Raw genomic sequence first — 8,503 nt, 5'->3', positions numbered from 1 at the left:
GAACCATCGGAACTGGTCGTAGAGTTTAAGGTTGACCATACCCTCTCTTAAGCTCTACGATCATGTCAGTGTAAAACCTCCCATGTCACATGTGCCATGACGCTACTTTGTTAATTATGCACTCCCATAAACCGTATGCACTCCCATAAAACGCCGTTCGCATAATTAGGCACGCCTGCGTTCGGATCTCCACTCCCCCGTTTTCAAGCACCTTCCCGTGTTACCACCCACAAACGCCTCAATCTGTCACTCAAACTACCGACCTGGCTGTGTTCAAGGAGAGAGAAATTTCTGATCATAGCGGCTAGTTTGCGCATTGCGAACTTTACGCATGCGCAGTATAGCGAACATCGGTGGCGTACGACCGTGCGGCCGCTTCGACCGACTCTGAATGAGGTTCAGAGTCTCTTTCTTTTTTCTATTTTTTTCGTTACTATTATGAATATACATGGCTCTGGGGAGCACCACTGACCAAACAGGATTGCCACCAACAAAAATTTTTTATATGGTGGGTCTGTTCTAATTATAATTTTCAGAAAATTTCGGTTAGTATTGGGAGAACTCAAAACACATATTTATGTGGATGTTTAAATTGCCCTATGTTTTTTCCTCTGTGCGGACTTGCCTAAAAGTTTCTTTTTGTACGTTATCCAAAATACCCCTGGTCCCAAGCATTTTGGATATGGGAGCCTCAACCTGTATTAGGAGATAATTTGTGAGGGGGATCCCGAGATTTCGACTGCCTAGGGGCCTCTACAGGGTACAATCCGGCACTGGATGGAGGGCGTTCAACAGAGTGGGTGCAGCCTGAAAAAGTCCTCTATTCTATTTGTGAATGGGAGCAGGTAATGCGTGTGGTTGAGAGGCGCAAGGAAGAGGGAGCGAGATGGGAGACATTTTGTCGGTGCAGTTTTTTTGTTGCTAGCCTTATGTGTGAGTAGAAGTATTTCATATTGCATGTGTTAAAATACAAGTAGCCAATGTAGGGACTGGCAGGTGGGAGCAGCAGCAGTTTTTTGTGTTTTGTGAGGAAAATCTATCTACATGCAAAATAGATAGCAGAGGTGAGAGTCTGTCTAGGGGAAGACCAGTGAGGAGACTATTGCAACAATCAATGTGGGAGAGATAATAGTCCTGACACAGAGCCCAAGACACAGTGCTGTTGTGGCTGAGGTGTACAGTATCAGAAATGATTTAGAAAAGTGCTGAACGTTCCTGGGCGATGACTGGGAGGTGGCCAAATAGCTGCAGGGTATGCAGTCAGGAAGCCGGGGGACCTAATCCCAACAGCCGGCTTCCCGACTGCTTAATCCCGGCGAGGGTTAAATCATAATGACAGGCGTCTAAATCTAGACACCTGTCATTTTACTGAAGCCGGGAGGCTGGCGCCCGTCATCCCGATCGAAGGGACGCCGAGCGCCGGGCGCGGATAGCCGCTGGGGGTGAGGGACAGGTTTATGGTTCCGTGGGGGGATTTAGGGATAGGCACCCCCCCGGGAGGTTAGGTTTAGGCTAGGGGAAGGCGGGGTTAGGTTTAGGCACTTAGAGGGGGGCTTAGGGTTAGGCACTGGGGGGAAGGTTAGGGTTAGGCACCCCTAAGGGAGGGTTAGAGTTAGGGGGTAGAAAGAGGTTAGTATATACTTACTTTGGATGATCGGGATTTCCTCCTCTGCCGGGATGCCGCTGTCGGGATTCCAACTGCCAGGCATGGGACCGGCAGTAAATCATACCGATTCCGACGCACGGAGATGGTCCGTCGCCCAATGGGCGTGCTATGGGAGCGTCGCTGGAGTGTCGCTAAAGTGTTTGCCGTTCTCAGATGCTTCATCATTCACATTAGGGCCAGAATCAGGAAAATCTGCATCTGCCATAGTGCTGGTGCAAGTGTCTATGGTGCGACTAATGGTGACGTCTACAGACAGACCAGACCAGGCGGTATTACAGCATCTATAGACACTAAGAGTGGGCGTCTTAGTCCTACACACGGCTGTACACCTGGGAAAGGCTTTGTAGCGGCATTTGCATAAACTCGCAGACGGGTCACTGCCAGAAGACAGAGCCGCGGCCCCTGAATCTGGCCCAGTGAGTGCATGGAGTAAAGCTTTCCCCGTGTCTTGTGTAAGATATGGGCGTATTCTGGATATGTTTGTCAGTTGTATGTAACATGATCTGGATAGAGACAGGAATGAGAGGAACAAAGGACAGTACTGGGAACTAGGATGACACCTTGAGGGGTAGGGGCTTATTGTCATGTTGTCAGAAGTAGAGATGTTAGGTCTGTAACTACTATTGGCCGGCGGGAACATTTACTCCATACTAGCCTACTCTCCCGAATTGGTTGGGAGCCTCACGAAAATCGGGTGTCGCTCTCGGCCCCCTGGAAGAGTGGGCAAGTCTCCCGCTCTGCGCCGGTCCAGGGGTAGCTGATGACGTGATTCGCACTGATTGCTTCATCGTGGCACCACAATGGTGCCCCCCCCCCCAGCTATGCCGAGCTGGCTGCTTCTCCCGGAAGAGGCAGACAGATAATTTTCAGATAATAAAAAACTATACAGTATGCCACACATCTGTGCCCCAAATTTAAATGCCATATAGTAATACCTTGATAATATGCCAAACCTTAGTGCTATCATATCTCCAAACCCATACCTCCCAATCGTCCCGATTTTGGAAGGACAGTCGCACTTTCCAGCACTGTTCTGCCATTCGAATCGCTAGCCGCAGTATCTCGCAGTGTGTGTGGGGGAGGGCGGAGTTGGGAGGCCCCCCTCTCAGCCACTGTCATTGAAGACAACATGGAGTATGAACAGTGGGCCTGATTCAGACCCGCTCGCAAGCACTATGCGCTCGTGAGTGGGTCGATGTTTGGCCACTGTGCATGCGCGAGACCCGGCTAGCGACGGGCGCTCCGTCGCTCCGGGTCTCGTACCAAAAGGGGACGGCTGTCGATTTTGATCAACAGCTCACACCGTTTTGGAGGCATGGCAGAGGGTGGCTTCACAAACGGAGGCGTTCCCAAGCGAACGCCTGCCGTTTGTGGGTGGCCCCACTGACATCGTGATGTCAGTGGGAGAGCTTCCGGCTCTATTAGAGCCGGAAGCTCTCTGGGGCTTGCGGCCACGAGACCCTACCACAAGGGTCTCGTCGCAAGCCCCGATGGTCGCGATGGTCTTGACAAAGGTGGAAAGTTGAAAAGTCAGAGTTAATTTTTCAGTAGATTTTAGGACGCTTGGTAGACTTCAGTGACGCTGTGTGCTGGGCTGCTGTGAGGGGGGGGGCGGCACCAGACCCGGGCCCCCGCCGGGCCCCTCAGGAAGCCCGGGCCCGGGTAATCTGTACCTGCCCCCCCCCCTCTTGGCGCCCCTGCCCATATGCACAGTTGTGGTTGACCTGACCTCACTCACAGACTGCTAAACTTCCTGCACGCAGTGAGAGCTCAGGCTGTGTATGCCGTCGCAGGGACTTAATTATGCGCGCCCCTGTAACGGCGTTCAAACGCACTGGCACACCTGCGTTTCACTGACCACCCCCCTGCCACACCCCCAAACAGTTACTTCCTGTCAATGACTGAAATGTGAGACTGCATGCTCACTGTGCGCTTCCCGATCGCAGTGGCCGGTTCGCGCACTGCTGTGCTTACGTATGCGCAGAATGCAAACATCGGCCAATGGCGTGCGTCCACAGTCTTGCAATCCAAGCAGAATCAGGCTCTGAAAGGGGGAAAGGAGTGTTAATGTAGTCAGAAACTCAGCATAGTGTAGAGAAGGGGTAGGGCTCGAGTTGCAGTCCAGCTGCTGTAGAACTACATGTCCAAGCATCATACTAGCTGACTTTTTAAATCTCCTTTCCGGTAGAAGCCTGGAGAGGAGACGTAGCTGGTATAGTTGTCTTGTATAACTGTGCAAATAGCCTACACTACAAACCAAACCTTACAGTCAGAATCTGTGACACAGAACTGTACACCAGGGGCCTGATTCAGAGTTCTGCGCTATTCCAATGTTCACGCAGTCGAGGGATTCTCGTGGTCTGTGCATGCATCACAGCCACAATGCACATGCGTGGTGAGTGAATTGCGCTTAGGGCTGCAGTGAGGATTTAGCGCCTGATTCAGAGATGGACACTAATGTGATCGCAGTGGTGATTTCGTACGCAATGCAGCAGCGAAGATATGCTAATGTCTGCAAAGACCACCCAAACATAAAGACGCCCACTGCTGCCTTCTTACCTGCGTGCAATGATGCATACCTGCGTAAATATCAGTAACATTGCCGCACATCGTGACCATCTTAGCAGACCTGCTGCAGCCTTTGGAGCTCCTCAGACACGCAGAGCCGCGTATGCACTTGCAGTGGCTAATCTATGCACGCCCATGTAACGGTGTTTAAACTGACAGACATGCCTGCGTTTCTCAGACCACCCCCAAACGCTGACAACCTGTCACTCACTTTGCGATGGATTCCTATGTGCATCCGTGATCACAGTGCGATTGATACACACACGCATGGGCAGCTTATACGAATGCGCAATGGCAAACAATCGCTCGGTTGCGTGCGTAATCGCCTTTGCGTCCGTCTCTGAATCAGGCCCTTAATCACAAGTGATTGACAGGAAGCAAACTTTTTGCGTGAGGTAACAGAGAGTGGCGGCTAAAACAGAGGCATGTTCCGAGTGTTTTCGAGGCGTGTTTATGGCAGTGTTTGATATCCTGTACTCAGAGAACATGACTCCAGTGTTTCCGGTACGACGAAATACCACACGATTATAGACTCAGTTGATGTTTGGGGGATTGTTTTGCTGGGGCTGAGTGAATGTGAGTATAATAATAATAATAATAATAATTATAATAAACATGGGGCCTGATTCAACAGCCAAAGAAACTTGTATTGAGACACCCACTAAAGCCTTGGTAGCTGTCCGTTACTGCGTACAAATACGTAGCATTAGGTGCAGATCAGGCAAACATCCACTGAGTCTAGGGGGAAATTTACTAAATTGAGAGTTTTTAGAAGAGAGTTTTAAAAGTGATGTTGCCCATAGCAACCAATCAGTTTCTACTTAACAACATTTAACTAGCACCTTATAGTAGATAATAGCTAGAATCTGATTGGTTGCTATGGACAAGATCACTTTTAAAACTCTCTTCTTAAAACTGTCACTTTAGTAAATTTACCCCTATGATCGTGTAGCATTTCCGCCGTACCTGGAATGCTGGAGTCATGTTCTTGAAAACGTCCGGAACATGCTCCATACAGAGTGCAAGCTCCACTGGGGCAGGGACTGATGTGAATGATTAAATATTCTCTGTAAAGCACCTTGAAATATATAGGCACTACAAAAATAACGTAATAAATAATAATAGTAATAATAATAATAAAGAATTGGCTGTGAGGAAAGAAACCTACAATTGTTTTCGTATAAGCTGTTAATTAAAATTTGGCCACAAGATGGCAGACAATTACTTATGATAAAAGAAAGTCTCACTACACAAATATGGGCACTGACGCAGAGTTGAAGGTGCGCCCGTTTGCAGAGCATATCTTGCACGTTTTCACACTAAACTAAACGCACACAAGATACAGAATCCCTGCATTATATATAGTAAAACCTAAAATGCTTCTTTCCTGGGCAACAGAGCGCAATCTCACCGAAGGATGCATGCACAGCGTTGGCAGAAGCCGGTGCTTTGTACCCAGCATAGGGTTACCTGAGACAGCCAATCATGGAGCTCTCACTGAGCGGAAATGACGGGGGCTGAGATCCTAGCTGCCACCTATATACAGCATCAGCGACACGGAATAAAGCCCAGTTACATACATCACATATGTACAGTGGATGGGAGCAATCAAATTAAATTATAATTTCGCCCAAAGCTCCCCTGTGCTAAAAGTTTACTTACCCTGTGGGTCACTATTCACGCAGTTTAGCATGTCCCTCAATATCCTGTGTGTTATACCCCAGATTTTTTTATATGGTACATAACTTGTGATATCATTTTGTAAAATAAAGGCAATAATTGGCACATTTGTATTTATTACAAAGTGTGGTATGCCCCCGAAAATTAAGAATCTCTATCACCCTGCAGATCAATTCAATAAGGATTTTTTTTTTGTAATGTGGGGTCGCACGAGCATGACCTGAAAAAAGGAGAGAGGTTAGGGTTAAGCTCAGCATTGGCTCATACCCTCTTGGACGAGGGGGGGGCTGCCCATGCTGCACTGTAGTCCGGAAAGGAGGAGGAGACAGCCTTGGGACCTGGCAGGTGCCGGGACCGGAACAGACAACAGTGGGACCCTGCATGCGCAAAACGCTGACTTCTATGGGCTGCATCAGCTGCAGCCTCTAGAAGCCAGGTAGGGCTGCCCGAAAGGCAGAGGAGTGGCTTCCAATTGGAAGATCTCTCTATTTTACTCTCAGCCCGGACTGGCAGTCCCAGGGGGAGAAAACACCTCCCCCTGGGACTGCCTGTCCTGTGTGTGATTGGCAGGTAGCGTGTCACGACTCTAGGAAAGTTGGTCTCCTGTGATGAATCAGACTCTGCGGGTTGAGGGCCCGATTCAGACCCGCTCGCGAGTGCATAGCGTTCGCTAGCGGGTCGATGGTGGGCGCCTCTGAATCAGGCCCTGAGACCGTGGTAGCAAGAACTGAGGAGGTTTCAGATAGCTTTTCCTCATAGGAGAAATAAGATTAGAATCCTAGTAGATTTTAAGAATACGAGGTTTTATTAAACAAACAGAGGACTGTTGGGAACGATGGGTAGAATCAGACCTAAGGGCCTGATTCAGACCCACTCGCAAGCGGGCGAACGTACGTTAGGCGTACATACAAAAATATTTAAATTCAAGGGCTCGCTCGTATTTTCGAACGCATCTAAAAATCCTCCCCAAACTCAGACGACCCCTCCTCTAACTAACGAGCGTGCGAAATAGCGAGCGTACATCCCCGAAATGGCTTGAAGGGAACGCACGCACAAGTATAAACCGGAAGTGGCCTTGTCAGATGTCGATTACCTGCTCCTTTATTCTGCCTACCTCCATCAATCGTATCATGCCAATCAATGTATCAATTAGCTTAATTGTTTTTTTTTTTTCAACACAATGCAAGAAACTTTACTCTTGTCCGTGTTTGTGTTTTCCCGCAGAATACGTACGGCTTAAACATTCGCTTTTATTGCTCAAAAAACATGTTACCCACAATTAAACAATTGTTCTATTGCTTTGGATCCCCGCATATTTCCCGGGGTTCATTTCTTTATTTAAATTTGCTTACGCATGTCACTGCATCAAGCCTATCATAACTCTCCAGAGATTTCTGGCCCTGTCGAACACATGACTCATACACTAACCAATAGAATTGCTCCTGTTAATTTCCCAAATACATTAGCCAATCAGAAATTTTTTGGCCACTTTATCAAAAATGATTTTTAAGAAAAACACCATTGCCATCATGAGAGCCTCCGCATTCACCAGGCGCGAGCTGCTGGTGCTAACGGAGGTGATGGATAGGCGTATCACCAGCCAGCCTCCACCCATCACCAACCGGCAGAAGCGTTCCGCATATGCGGAGGCACGGGCCCGCCTGCGCTCCTTCGGCTCACGCCGCAACATCGGCCAGCTGGAGCGCAGGTGGTCGGACCTGCAACGGCGAACGCCCCGCTTGCTGGCATGCTTTCGCATGCAGATCTCAGAAAGTAAGTTTTATGTATTGTGGTTTTCATGTCTGTCTTTGTGGCCCAAACTGCGTGTGCATGTTTTCATGTCTGTCCTATTTATTCATTATACTCATATCTGCATAGCCATGTTTTCCCTCTATTTCATAATTATTCATTCTACTCATATTTGCATGGCCATGTTTTCCCTCTATTTCATATTTTTGCATTCTCCTCATATTTGCATGTTTTTTGTTGGTGGGGGGTGATTTTAATTTGTTTTTTGGCCAGGATTTGTGCTGAAACTAACCACAATTTGTTTTACATCTTTTAGGGGGACAGCCAAGACTACGCCGTCACCGTCCGGCCAGACGGCGGTCACGCCCACTCTCCCCAACCCCCAGCCAACACTCCACCCCCAATAATTCCCCTATTCCCCACTCCTCCCCAGCCTTCCAAGACCCTCTCCCGGAAATGTCGGGCCTCCTTCCCCTCCGTCCCACTTCCCCCTCTTTTCCAACCACCCCTCTTCCAATCACCCCCTCCCCGGAGTCCGTAATAACCCCGCCCCGATCTTTGGGGAATGGAGGCTCCTCCTCCGAGGACGATGGTGGGACTTCCGGAGCTGCCGTTTTGTCTACCGGTATGTTTTTCTTTAGCCTTTTTTTAAACCACAAACTGTTTGTATGTAATCATGTGTCGTTCCTTTATTCGGGGTTTTTGGCTAGACTTTTGGTGATTTAGCAGATTGCCTTTACCTGTTCCTGCTGATTTCAACATACACATATCACACCTGTGGGAATTTGTACATAGGCCTTGTATTTTTTTCAGCCCCCATTTCCGTGTTTTTTTTTTTTT

Source organism: Taudactylus pleione, unplaced genomic scaffold, assembly GCF_031769625.1.
Source record: "Taudactylus pleione unplaced genomic scaffold, aTauple2 ptg000537l, whole genome shotgun sequence".
Taxonomy (NCBI): Eukaryota; Metazoa; Chordata; class Amphibia; order Anura; family Myobatrachidae; genus Taudactylus; species Taudactylus pleione.
This window is presented reverse-complemented; position numbering follows the sequence as displayed.